The sequence below is a fragment of the Panonychus citri genome, unplaced genomic scaffold (assembly GCF_014898815.1).
Source record: "Panonychus citri isolate SS breed McGregor unplaced genomic scaffold, ASM1489881v1 Contig00139, whole genome shotgun sequence".
NCBI classification, from domain to species: Eukaryota; Metazoa; Arthropoda; class Arachnida; order Trombidiformes; family Tetranychidae; genus Panonychus; species Panonychus citri.
In genome coordinates this window covers 951,917-967,695 of record NW_026515544.1, presented here as the reverse complement: position 1 = coordinate 967,695, position 15,779 = coordinate 951,917, and the positions used below count along the sequence as shown (strand labels likewise).

At 28.5% G+C, this 15,779-nt stretch overlaps 1 protein-coding gene across 5 annotated transcripts in view; it reads right to left on the bottom strand.

Annotated features, from left to right (window-relative positions):
• Window positions 1-15,779, bottom strand: part of LOC128394044 (pyrokinin-1 receptor-like) — a 58,425-nt gene that overhangs the window by 40,358 nt on the left and 2,288 nt on the right. The window lies entirely within an intron of this gene.

Here is a 15,779-nt window from a genome sequence, read left to right as displayed (position 1 = left end):
CATGGTTTATTCTCATGATGTTAAGAAGGCTGAAGAATATGTCTCAAGGTGAGAAGATGGGAGGAGACGGAAAGAGTTAATATCTATATTAATTGGGTTCTTGATTCTCTGAGTTAAGCGGTTATTAAGCAATTCTTTGGGAGGCAACGAAGGAGTGTAAGTGGGAGGAGGTGGTGGAATATTATGCCGATGATGGTGGGAGGTTAATTCACTCGTGTGAAAGTATTGGTTGGACAGATGATCCTCTTGAAGGATAAGATTCCGTGTTCAATGGGTAGATACTAGATTGTTCACCCATTCAGAATTATCATCAATGATGAAGGAACAAATTCCCTCCCAACAACAAATGAGAAGATTGAATGATAATTTTTCATCATCATGCTGTTGATCTTTAATGATGATTCTCATCATTCTTAGCAAAATGTGACTGAAAAGAAACCACTTGAGATGTAAATATTGATAGAATTGTCATTATACTTTACCATGGCGTATTCACTATTGAATGTTATCATGATATCAATTTCATGGAGACTTGAGAGCAAAAAAAGTTGACCTTTATCTTGAATATTTGGTCAAAATTTTTGCTCTTAATTTCAGCTATTGGAACTGTTTTCTCCTTTTCCCCTTCAACTCAAGATTCATATTCATCATCATGTTTGAAGTTTCTAATACAATTTTGGAATCAACTTCCCGCCCTTAACCTCTGTCACCTTAGTTTCAGCTTGAATTCAGTTTCACTTGCAATCAGACCGCTTATTTATCATGAATAAAGTATTCAGTTTATTCAGATTTTCCTTCAGAATATGATAGTTTGTTATTGTTTTCTTTTTTTATTTTGTTTGTTTTTCATCTTCGTATCCTGATGAATTGCCCTGTTTGCTTTCATGGAGCTCTGAATGTTATTGACAGAATTGGAGGATTTTCGTTTCTACTCATCTTCATGTGACAATCAAATCCTTGGGTATTAAAATGATTATCATGATGGACACTACATGAAGATGATAATGATCAAGATGATACTTTTGTTATTTTTTCTCGTTTTGCTTGGATAGCTACAGTGTTTCAGGAATCAGGAATCACCAAGAAACTATTATCATCATGTTGTCCACTTAAAATCTACTCAGATGAGAATGCGATAGTCCATTATCATGTTATATTCAAAAAGAAAAAGAAAATAATAGAACCTAGAATAATGTTCTAAATTTTTTTCTAAAAACAGTTCGAAAGTAAATTCAAAATCGAAAGTGAAATTGAAAGTTTTTTCCTTTTCTTTTCAAAAAAAAAGTCAAGAGTTTGTTCAGTTCAATCATATCCAGAAGATTATTATCATTAATTGTAAGCCGATTATTTTATCAATTCAGATAATTAACTATCGAGAAATCAATTTGATTCAATTTGTTTTAGTTAATTTGATTTGAAAAATTGCAACGTTAATAATTAAGGTTATGTGAGAGGATAGTTGCTCATGATGATTGATTACAATCAATTGATTGACCCGAAAAAAATTGTAATTGATTAAGTTGATTATTAACATGATCATGAATGGATGAGCAATTGATTAAGGTGAAAAATATTATCTATTACATAGATATGATTAATTGACTAATCAGTAAGCAATCAGACTAACTGATGATGATGATGATGATGATGATTCAGTAATAACAATTAATAAATTGTTTCCTAATAAAAATGGAAATCGAGGATTGGGAAGAAAGAAAATTATTTCGATAACGAAACAAAAAAAGAAAAGTTCTAGAACTAATTCTGATAAACTAATCGAATTGATTATCATCATAATATAATAAGAAAAACTAATTTCACTCTAACAATTAGACATCAATCATAATCACTTATAAACGATAACAATCAATTGTTGGCTCATTTCATTATTATTATTTACTAATTGTTACGATGATGATAGTAATTAAAAAAAATCTTCACATGGAGATTGCCAATTTTGGATAAGTTAATTGTCTTGCTAAGATAATTAACTTGATTAATACAAATTTAAAATGATTAACATGATCAATCAGGTTGATTGTAATGATTATATGTGTGAAAAACTTTGATGAAAGTTAATTAAACACTTAGTGAATTAATCAACTATCCCAAATGATTTGTTTCAACTACAAATTGTTGATTTAAAGGTAACATGTAATCAATTAATAATCTAGATGATTAATTGGCCTGATAATCAAAGCTGATAATTAACTAATCAGTTGATTGTTTGTTATTACAAATTTCATTTGATGCGGGGAAAAAAAATCAAATAAAACTCATGAAAACAGGGTAAAGGTTTTGATTTATTCTTGTATTGATTATTTTGTTTTATCATCTAAATCTAATTCTGTTGATTTGTTTTTCTTATTTTCTCATGGTTTCATCTCCTGTCTCAACCCATGAACTTTAACCACATCATTCAGTTAGTATATTCATTGAATTTTCCTGAAACTTCAGACTTCAGAGATCTCTCCATCTAAGATGTGATAATAACTGTTGTCTAAAATTTGGCTCATTTGGTACATTTAATACCTGATATTTTGTATCATCTTTTAGGTGTGGTTCATTTCCTTCCCTGAAGGTATTCAAGAAAGAAATGAATTGATTAGAATGACAGAAATGAGCAATTAGTGATAATCAAATTGATTTGTTATCAGGGATCATTATCGTAATTCACCTTGAATCCATCAGGTGATTAACATCATTAACAGAGGATAGAAGGGAAAATAATCGAGTAGACAATAGAATTGATAATACGTGTAGATGATTAACTATCTGATTCGAAATAATCATGACAAGAAAAGAACCATTTTCGACGATTTATTCGAGGTGGAATGAATTTCCCTCCCTGTACGTCAAAGTGTATAAATATATCTACCAGCATGAGGCTGATTATTTGGTTGAAAGATTTTCACTCAATTATTGAACTTTGGTTTACCTTTTAGAATCCAAGTTGGAATTTGTTAGAAATGAAAAATTTTTACAAAATTCTACCATCAGGATAAGAATAGGAAGAAAAAAAAGAGTTAGAACTTATTACTTATTTTCTTCTCTGAGTTCGATAATATATCTTCTTATTTTGATAGTGATTTAGTCTCGATTTGCACTGATGCCGATCAGGTGAGTGGTAAAAGTTGATTATTGAACAAATTATCAGGTTGATTCAATTTTCCATGGGAAGATGAAGTTATAATAGTTCCATGATATAATTATCTGAATCATTCGCATGTGAATGTTAATTGTGTTTTGGAGATTTTTTTTCTTCAATTTTCTTTCAGAACTTTTTCTTTCTTACCTTAAGTAGCTATTCGATAGCATAATAAGAACTTTCTAAACTCTATCGTTTAGTTTTCTCTCTGTTTCCATGAAAATTAGAACTCAGAGACATAATATTGGTTAGAATTGAATGAGAATAAGAAAAGGAAATAGTTCTGTCAAAAGTGTCAACTAAATTCTGATTCATGGATCTGTTATTCATTGTCTTCTGATTGATGGTGACATTGAAAAAAATGAATGTTACTCAAATATTCAAATTTCGCCCTTAAATTGAATTCGATATCACCATGAACGTTACAATGAACACTCACATGAATATCGAAACTGTTTGATGATATTATCATATATTGAAATCTATTCAATTATTTCCCCCTGATTTATATGAATAAAAAACCTAAGAGAAAAAAATTCTCATGAATATTATTGTTTCCATGGTGTTTACATTGTCAGAATACTCAGAATTATAAGTCACCATCTGATTGAGAACAAATTATGTAATTTCTACTTTTTTTGTTTTCTCTCTCTCGTGAGACAAATTGAATGACATGATGATTTTGTCTCTCTTTCAACTCCCAGAACTTTGAGAAAGTTCAGAACATGAGTTGTCTGAAAACCGATTACAAACACACCCCAAGTGTATGCAATTCTGATTATCATAAAATCTGAGATATTACATGAAGACTGAGAGAGAATTGAAATTATCTTCTCCCTCACATGAGAAATGAATGTTACTCTTAATGATTTAAATTCAATTTCTAATTCAAGAATTACCTGAGTGAAAGTTTCAAGGTAGGAATAAATTTCCCTCCCAAATGCTTAACATTCAAAAATGAAGTGAATGACGATAAAGAAAAGTAAAAATAAAACATGAGACTGAATTACCATGATATTAATATACATGTAATGAAATAATTCATTGAAACAATTAACTTGTCAAGATGAAAAAGTGAATACCAGTGATTAGTGATAAAAGAAAAGTAATCAGATTGATGATGATGGAAACAATTTACTCCCAATGTGATAACATTAATCTCACCTTTTTGTCAATTCGATATTCACAGTTTTCTCAATGAACTTACTCAGTTCTCACAGAAATTCATGTAATTTCATGGGAGAGATAAAAAAAGAAACAGTGAATTTATCAGCAGTCCAACGACATGATTAATATGATTTAGGATAAGATGAAACCTGATAAAAAAAATTAGTAAATCCACTTAATTGTAGTTGACACAATTTCCCATAATTCATACAAATGTAAACTAAATTTCCACTTGCACTTCCCTAATCTAATCCAATTTAGTTTATTTACTCATCTTCTTTAATCAGTTAATCCATCACTTTATTAACTAACTATTATTAGAGATAAATCAATGATCATCTATTATTAGGTTAAATTGCTGGGTGAAAGTTGATTGTTCAACACAATCAGCTGATTGTTTCCTAATTTCCATGTGAGTTAATCTGCTCAGTTTTAATTAGTTGATTAGGTGAAACCATTTAAAGTAAATAAAAAAAATTAATGATTTTCTATTGATTCCTTGAGAGAGAGAGAGAGTGGGAATGATAATCCTTCATGATAATCATCAAGTTGAATGAACTTTTGTTTACTGATAAATTAGTATTACATTATATTGATATTTACATGGGAGAGGAGCAAAAAATTGATCAAATATTGAAATGATTGAATATATTGAGAGTCAGATTGATCAGCACATTGAAACATAATCATCAATAACAGTTTTTCTTACAATCTACTAAGTCTCAGGATTCAGGGTATTCACATGATGATAATAATGATGATGGAGAAAAATGAAAACAATGAGATGAAAATGATCTAAGCAAATGAGGTTAATACTCAGTGGGAGTTGATTATCATCATCATCATCATCATGCTGAGGGTGGTAAGGGTTCATCAACCATGACATGATTTATTGAAATTCTGATTCAATCTATCAATCCAATCGATAGTAACTATTATCATCAAGTGTAAACAATAACAACAATTTAAAGGGGAAGGAAAATCCCTTTTGATTATCCACTGAATTGGGTGAAAATAATGTTTCATGGTATTCATCATGTTAATCAGTTTTTCGTGTGTATTCACATAAAATATATATTCCATTTGTATTCATTTTTCATTACGAGTTCATTGTAACTCAGATCTACTGAATAAATGTAACATATATTATATCATGTTGATGATTTTCCATGAGAACTGAATTAATAAGCTTTGAATAAATCACGCAATTATCGTTATTATTATTACATTTCATTGTTAATCATCAGTTAATAGTTTCATAGATTAAGCTGTGAGCTTTTATCATGTATTCAATATGATATTAACCAAGAATTTATTGTTACTTATATTCATTAACTTTCTCATATTTGTCTTGTTTTTCCCAGAATTTTAATTGACTTTTTCAATGTAAATGCAACAATTAGCATTTCACTTATTTGGGTGTCTTTATGTGTTAGTCAGCAATTAGCAATTATAAATTGAACTTTTCTGCTCTAATTTCAATTGATGTTGATTATATAAATTCACTTTCTTCAATTAGTTCATCTAATTGGTTTCACTTTTCATCATGATCACTTTAACTTAAAGGGTTTCATCATGATTATTGCCTCACGGGAAAGAAAAGGTTTCACTGAGAATGGTCAGTTTAAGGTTAATCCCATTGTCCACTAGTCATGTTATTTTTTTTTCCTGAGAATCATGAGAAAAGCTTTTCCTCTTTATTATTGTTAGTCTCTTATGCTAAAGCTTCTGAGAGAAAAGTTCTGATCCCTATCAGTGGGAGGATTTTAAGCTCGAAATTGAATAAGAAACATATTGATATTCTTATGAATCAGAACTTTTTTGCTTCTTTTTTACTATATAACCAGGATTTCTCATTTTTCTAGGTTAATTGAACATGAACGAATTTAAGTAACATTAGCTTCTGAAATTTCTGGTTCCAATTATTTACCCATCTAAATATGATTTAACCAATAAATTACGATTGAGTTGATCATCATCATGACCTTCAGAATACAAATTTTTACCACATATCAAATAACCAGGTAATTCTCAAAGTGAAAGTAAATATTACATATACATAAGTGTATTTAGGTAAATGGATTTTTTTACCTTCTAAACTTAATGAAAGAGGATGAAAATAAATGATGATCAACTTTTTTTCTTCTTCTTCTTCTTCCTGAAAAGATTGTGATGAAAATGAACTCATCTGGTGGCTCATTCCATGTATTACATATGGTGATTAGTTTGTCATCTTGATTTCATGATAAACGATTCAATCTAATTCATGAGAGTCAAAGGAAATAAATTTCAACTTGAAATTCTCGCTCATGATGTAGTTTGGTTTTGTCTTTTATTCGTTTTATCAAAACTTTTTCTTGGTCTTCGGACTTATTGCATTTTTCCAGGTCAGTTTTGTATCTATTTATATATATATTTAAGGGTCTATTTGGGGACTGGACAGTTGATGACCATTTCTAGGTCATCCTACAAAAAGATAATACAAATTGTAAATCAGATTGATAGTTGAAAACAATCAGATATAAAAGTTAATATCCTTTTTATATACACATAAGAAATTGGGTAAACAATGAAAATGACTTTATGTGATTTACAGGATTGGGTAAACATGATGAATATAATTCCTCTCATGATAAAGTTCATTGGATTAACTGAGAGTTTCACCCATTGGCTGGATAAGTTATTGTCATTGGATTAAAGTTTTAAATCTTCGTAATTATTGTCAACTTGAGATTAGAAAGTTCATGAGAAGGGGAGGGGAAAAAGTTCGAAACAAAACTTTTTTTTTTCTTTCGTTGGTTTAGATTGTTGCAATTTGGGTTATTCCGTGTTATTAGTAATGATAATTAGCTTAAAAAAAGAAAACTTTGTTTACTATTTAGTTAATTATGATGAATTAGTTGCAAATTAATCATTAATAAGATACTAAATTGTTATCTGATTGTTATCACAACTTGAAAGTTGATTGAAAAAGTTGATAGTTTGTTATTAAAACTTGTCCAACAATCAACCTTGATCATTGTTGGTTTCATATTTACAATCAATCATTTAATTATCTGATCGTTTAGAGAGACAAAATTATCAATCAGCTGATCATATTAGCCTCATAATTGTTCAATCATGTTTCTTAATCATGACTATGGTTAAGATATGATTAATTGTTGGGTTTTGTTTGTTTTGATTTTTTTCTTGGTGAAATTTTTTTTTAATCCCTGTTGATTGTAAATCAGTTGCAATTAAGATGTAGTTAGTTACCTTGAAGTTAATCAAAATGAAACCTGATTGAACTTATCATGAAGTCACATTGTGAAAGTTTCACCAGATAATCAGATTGAAACATGATGGAAACAAAATAGAAACAGATTAATCAGTGAACTAAAATTGAGAAAAAAATTTTCATAGAAAAAACAAAATTAGGTCAATTGATTGAGAATAAAAAAATTCTCAATAAAGACAAAGATCAACTTTCAGTTTCAATTCTTAAATTTCATTCGCAAAAAAATCAGGTCTACTAATTGTGTCAAGAGTTATTATCATGTAATTAAATGTTGTTCTTCATCATCAAGCTGATGAAATTATAATAATTTTCCATCATTGGCTTAATCTTTGTGCTTAAAATCATCATGACGTAGTTCAGACAATCAGAACTTTTTTCTTACTTGAGAAAACTTTGAGAGGAAAAGTCTTGAGACTATAATGATTAAGATGATAAGTTTAGATTATGACAAATGAGTTTTCATTTCATTCATTGTGTTATTTTCATCATGATTCTGATTTTTTAAATAATATTTTATTTATTATCAAAGCTTATTAATAGTAAATGCTGATGAAACCCTTTGATAAAAATAAATATCAAACTTTGCTTCCGGATTGAAGGGGGAGAGTGATGATGATGTTAAGTAATAACAATGATAATGTACATAACGGTAAAAATGTAATCAATGTTATCCAAACAAAATGTTGGTTATAAAATGAAAGGATAAAAAAAGATGAAGATGAAGATGATAAGAGATAATAAATTGCCTTATTTACAAAGACAAGAAGGAGGAAGAGAGAGAGAGAGAGGATGAGGATGAGGATGATGAAGATAAGGTAACTAAGATGATGATTTAGCTGAAAGATATCAAATTGATGATAACCTTTAATGATGAAGTGAAACACAAAAAAATTTGTATGGGGAAAAAAATCTATTTCATGAGAGTGAGATGAGTGATGATGATTAAGAAGATGAAAGATGATAAATGATGCGAAAATTATCATTGGAATCACTCATTGAATCAATTGTATCTGTTTCATTTTTATCTGTGTATTTCATTAGGTTTTATCATCTCTTTATCATCAAAATATAATCATCTGTATTTCATCAGATTCAATATCTCATGATGATTAAGATGATGTTGATCATCATCATTGTCCTATTTTCATAATATTATCAAATATTGGGTCTGTATTTCTGATAAGATTAACACTTAATCCTTATCCTTTTTTTAATATCATATTATCATCATAATATTTACCTGATAACCTGAAGCATCAACTGGTAACACTTAATATATTCATTAGGATTGTCAATCTATTTTTATCATCACCGGAATCATGAGATACCATGTTTACCCTGAATCCATTTTTTTCCTTCTTCACGATCACTTATCTCAAGAATTCAGAAAACTCAGGAATTTCATCTCTTTCTCTCTCTCTCTTCTATAAATTGATGAATTCATTTTTCTCCATAAGTTCAATTTCATCATGATAATAACTTATCATGATTGAATTATTACATGATGTCAATCAGAATGTATAAATATTCAGTATATGACTTTATACTATTATGATTCATGATGATAATGATGAAAGATGAACTCACTTTTTCCAGCTTTGAACTTTTCATCGTGAACACTATGAATTCATTATCATGAAATCCTATTGTTGTAATATTTATCTACTGGTCAATATGATGACCAAGTGATTTTCTCATATTAACCATTAAACCTTAACATTATGCTTTTTTTTCAAAATAAAAATGATCAATATCATAGGCTTTTATTATCATGTTTATGCGTGAGTGTTGAGGTTCTGGTTTCCGGTGAAAGTTCATTGAATACTGATTAATATCTACAAGAGACATATAATATATATCGAAAAGTTGTCAAGTGAAAGAAAACTGCCAAATGAATCAAGTGTCAAGTTCATGGTCAGAATAATAAGAAATCACCATGAAACCTAATCAATGATACTCATTGAATGAAACAATTACGATCAATCTGAACCATTGATCATTTTTTAAACTGAATAATAATGAATTTTGATTACGTCAACTTGTTTATCAGAAAATCTGATTTGAAATGAGCAGGAAAAAAACATTCACTCAATACCTTAAATACTTTGTAACAATTTAACATCATGATAAATTCATGGTGTAAATTTTATCCAATTGATGGTTGTAGACAAAAAAAGTTGTGACATGTAACTAAAAATATCTCAGTTGAAACTTATCATGAATCAGTCCCAAGAGTATGATAATAGGTCACTGACAACATGGAAGAAAAAACTTCCATGATAAGTATCAAAGATTGAGTTCTGAGTTAAAGTTCTGAGATCAATTTTTCTTCCCCTTATCGAGGTTTTTGTTGAGAAGAAAAAAGTTGAACAAAAAAGTTTTTTTTTTCTTATTCTTTTTTAGGCCCTGAGGTTTTTTTGCTATTCTTTTCCTTTTGCTATTATTATCATGATTAACGACTCATTACAAAAGATAACAAGTGTAAATAATGTTCATCATGAGAGTTTGGCTGAATTGAGTGAAAAAAAGTTCCATCATGAAGTTTCTTGTTAACTCGTTAATTAATGTTGAGTTTTAATTGTTTATCAAAGTGATAACATTGAAACAATTTTCTTTGATGTAAACAACTGATTAAATATCACAATTAATCAACGATTTTAAATGCTGATTAATATCAAATTTAAAACTCTCTCTCACTCTTGTTATTATTACATTAGTTGGGTTAATTATCAAGTCTAATTGTTGTTGTTGTTTATTAACAATTTAAATGGAAACATTTTCAAGGTGAAATTGTTTTATATTTATAACCAAATGAACTTAATACAAGTTTCAATCATGAAAAATCAACTAATCAACATTTAATCAAAAGCTAAATGAAAAATGAACTAAATTAGTTTCTGTTAATTTTCATTGATTTATATTCATTTCTTTCATGAGTTTTACCTGAAGTTTCAGATTTGAACAAAAAGATTCAATGGAAAACATTTCCTGTCTTCTGGAAGTGTTATTTTTATATTTGTAAGAATATGATTAATGGTGATGATCATGATAATGAAACTTTGTTCGTGGCTTCGGATGAAAACTTTTAAAGGAAAAATTGTTAACCTTGAAAAAGATAATCAGAAAACTATGTTAATGTAAAAAATTCAGAAAATCAATGAAAGTCCCGTTATCTTGAGCTCTTAATCATTGGGATTAATTTTAATTGTGTTATCATGTCATCGTGCTGTTAATTTGATATAAAAACAATATTTCCCATGTTAGAGATACACAGAACTCAAGTAATCAATACTATTAGAGCTTTAGAATAGGTTTAGATTATATTGATGGTTAAGAAGAAGAAGAAAAAATTATGAGAATTCATGATATTCATTCACATGGGATTCAGAGGAAATTTGAACTCGAGATGCAATCAAATAGACTCAAAATAAATTAGCAATTAAGTTTTGAACTTTTGTACTATTAATATATTTGATTAATTGTGAATTTGAAATATTAATATAATGATAATTATTTGAAATATAAAGTTGACGAGTAATGAAAAAAGTTAATTTGAAAGTGTTAATTGTTGATTTTAGATATTATCATGAAGCGTGATCGTTATTCAGAATTCATGAGGAAGTTCAGGTGAGTCAAGCGTAAATATAAAGTGGATATTATTAAGAATTGGTGTTAATATTGAAATTTTAATTTGCTCAATTGTTGATATTCACCGAGATATGATTTATGAGCTGAACAACATGATGACCTTTTTTTTATCATGAATTTCAGTCAAGGTAAATATTGAACAATTTCCTCTATTCTATTATGTTTTCCATCTGTGAAAATGAATCAATCTTATCTGCAACATTTTCCAAGTAAATATAACAATGAGAACATCAAGAAAATATGATTTCGGTGAAAATTTTATTTCTATTTGAACAAAATGTCAACTGAAAATTCTGACACATTTTCTGAGTTTACATGGTTAAAGGAAATACGTTTCTCTCTTTACTCATCCCAAGTAAATAGAGATTTGAAAGTTCTGTAAATTCTGATCGAAAGTTTGAGTTAAATATTTCGTTTGATTCGATGATTGAAAAGTTTACCTCGTATTCGTATTCTAATCATGAGAATTTCGTTGAAATTTTGTTAAGCTTCTCTAAAAGAAGAAAAAGAAAAAGAAAACAAAGAAAAAAGAAAAAATTTTTCAAGATTTTCGTTCGTATTGAAGTTTATTATTAGATAGATTAGTCTACGTATCAATTGTAACTCAGGTTCATGATAATCGTCATGAAGTAGGAAACAATTGATTGGATAAAGGAGAAAGTTTCAAAGTTTGATAAACACTTTACACTTTGGGAGTGATTAGATATTATTATCTTAATGATGTTTATCTCCATCTGAACATGAAGCTGAGAGGGAGGAACCGCCGGGGTGTTTGAATTGACAGAAATACCTTAAAGCAGTTGAATAGATTCTGAAAGTTCTGATAAGCTTGTTAATGTTATTTTGAATCAAGAATGTTGGTCACATCTAGAACAAGATGAAGAGGAAAAAAAAGAGATTATCAGAATGAGAAGAATTTTCATCTTCCTTATCATCATTGTTTTCAAATGTAACAACAACAAAAACAACATGATGAGGATGATAGATGATGAACAACTGAATTGACACAAAGAGAAAGAAAGAAGGAAAGTTATCATCCTGTTTATCATCTTCATCTTCATCATCAGCTAACAAGCTTCTGTCTTAACCTGGCAACAAACATTTTCCTTAAAGATAATGAATAAGATGATGATGATAATGATGGTGAGAGAGAAAGAGAGAGAAAGAGAGAGGAAGAGAGAGGAAGAGGAAGTGAGGGAGGAATAGGAGACCCAAGATAGAGTCTGTTATTGACGATATTATCATCCCATCGTCACCGTCATTGATAACTGATGAATGATTAGATATATTAATCTATTGAAACTTTTATTCACCTTTAATTGTTGATCGTACGTTAATCATTCAACTGATATCAATGATTTCTATTCACTTGTTATAATGGATATTAAATGATTGTCAATGGTGATTATAATGATAACCATCATGTTGATGATCATTATATTAATCAATTCGATGCCAAGTTGGCTTTGATTAAGAGAGAAATATAGAGGGAGAGAGTGGGAGGAAAAGTTACTAATAAGTTGTTGAAACTTTCTCCAAATGTTCAAATTCGAGGAGAGATCAGTTTGTTTCCCTTTTCGATTTAAGTTGAGAAAAAAAAATTATATTCTTTCTGATCTACTTAACGAAGAGTGTAGGAGTGAGAATGATATTCAATATTCTCATTGTTCATATGTACACTAAATGTTCATCATCATGATGATTATGATGAAAAAAAGGTCAGCTCGCAATTGGGATTGATAAATAATCCGGAAGTTGATTCTTGTTTTTTTCTTCCTCTTTGTTACTTCGTTGTTGTTCATCATGATGGAACTTTGAAGTAAAAAACTCATCATGAAAAGATTTGATGATGAAGTTTAAATTCATTGGATGAAAATGAGAACAAGAGAGAGAGAGAGAGCGATAAATGATCTTGGAATTTTTTCTCGTTCAATTTTCGAAAAGTTCTAACGAGGGAAATTCCTCGAAATTTTAATCACAGTGAGACACTGAGCTTTGATTGTTGTGTTATTTTTTGTCACCATTTAACTTGAAATGATCAATTCGGTTGACCGGGTTCAGGCTAATTTTATTTTTTAACAATCAGCTGAATTGCACCAACGAAACAATCACAATTAAGGTTGGTTATTGAGCAAAAAGGAGGGGAAAAAAGTTCTAAGAACTTTTTTCTGGGTTAATAAGCTCAGATTTCATTTTTTCATCTCTCTCATTGTTATTAGATTTCATCTGTATGTGTATCTTACAAGTATGAACAAGGAAATTATTACCAATTGTCAACAATCAGATTTAATTTAGTTGTTGTAATTCCTGTTTTTTTTGGCAAAAAAAACTTGATATCAAATCACCATGATGTCTTTGTGAGCTTTCATGCCAAGTATAACTGTTAATCATTGAGATAAACTTTGAATTGTTACTCATTAATCACATAGACTCACAAACTCCAAAGTTTAATCATCATGAATAATCCTGAATGATTCATGAAATCAAATTCAGGTGAATGAGATAAAAAAAATTAAACCTAAATATCATGGTGATGGATATTGGTTACTTATGGTTAACTGTATACACAATATAATGATAACAGATTATTCAGATTCTGATGAACTTTTTTTCCTGGTATATTTTTGCCATATGAAAATCGTTGGATTGGTTCAAGTTGAATACCTTCAGGTTATTCATTGATTATTATGATCTAATCATCATGAAAACTTAATTGATTTGACTTAACATTCAGTTAATTGAGGTAAATGTTAATTGAAGAGAGACAAAAGTTAAATATTAATGATAAACAATCAAGATACTTTAGTTTAATAAACAATCGGATAATATAATTATTCGGGATTCTAACCATTAAATAAAATACTTAATTGTCAACTATCAAACAATACAATTACAAGAAAAGTTTGTCAACTAAATATGATTAACTGTTTACTTAAAGATCAATAATCAGTGACTACCGTTAATCAACTGATATAATTTAGTTTTTCTTAAGTTAATCTGCTAATTGTTGTAAATTTGATTAAGGAACTAGCTGAGCAATTTGATTGTGATCGGTTAACTGAAAAATGATCTCAATGAGAATTAAAAAAAAATTCTGATTACAATGCTATTGTGATTAACTGAATCAATTTTGATTTGAATTGATTACAGTTGAAATTTAATAAACTAATCACAATCACATTATAATCTTAATTGTAATTTGAGTTGAATAATCAATCAGATTACAATTTGAATGGAATCCAGACAAACAATCAAATTGTGATTAGATGTTGATTGAATAATGAGATTTAATTGCTAACCAGGAAAAATTCATATGATTGATCAACGATTTACTAATCAGTCTAAACCAACGTCTACCTTTGAGTGTTAATTACTCTTGATAATTTAGGTAATTTTTTTTTTCATAAAATGTTCAACAATTAAAATAAATCAACATAATCAACTTTCTAATTGCTGGTTAGTTTTTTTTACTAATGTCCATTGACTTTTACCTTGGGTCATCATTGATTAATCATAAGTATCAATGAACTTTTATGATCAATCATCAAGATCACAATCAACTTTGGATTTAAACTAAATCCGGTTCCAAAATGTTAATCATGAGCAAATTGTTATCAACTCATCATCACAATTAATATAATAGTTTCATTAACCTTTAACCATAAAGCTTGATTATTTTTGATTCTCAATGGTGACAATTAACTCAATCAACAAATGAAACAATTTTTTAACTTTTAAATTCTGATCATGTTTCCATTTTTTTATAATTAAATCCAATAAAATATCAATTGTAATTAAGATGATTAATCTCAATTAATGTCTCCCACTGTCTTTACATGTACCGGATTAGTTTGATTATGTTAATCAAGTGATGATTAATATTAATTTGGTATCATTTTCATAGCAATTAATTTTGTCTTAAAAATAGCAAATTGGGAAAATCAAAACTTTCATCGCAAACAATTAACTAAGTTTCATTAAGACCTTGAAATTGATTGTTAATTACTGATGGAAACATGTGTAAACAATTAAAGTTCACAATGAAATACTTGAATCTTTATTTACGACTGAAATTAATTAAATTTTGATTTGATTAATTAAGATGATATTTATCTTACTAACCACCAATTTACCCCTGAGGGGTTAATCAAAATGTAATCATAAATAACATTTGTTTGATTAATTTATTTCAACAGTTGATCAGCTGTGTAAATCCAATGGTGATTGAAAATTTAATTGCTAAATAGCTGTTAATTTATCTGATTGCTTATTCAAGATTATCTCAATCTAATTGTTCACAATTGATTAATACAATTAAGAAATGAGTTGGCATTAAATTGAGTTAAACACAAAGAAAGTCATTCAACTAGTATTACAATTAGTATTGTCAACTAGTTGTCGTGGCTTAATTGTTAACTTTTTTTTTGGATCCAACTGCAACTAGATCAATCACAATTGTTGATTGACAGTTAACTAGTGATTTACATTGATTGTTGATGAAGTAAAGATCAACAATTAACACGGAAAAGAAAAGTTTTA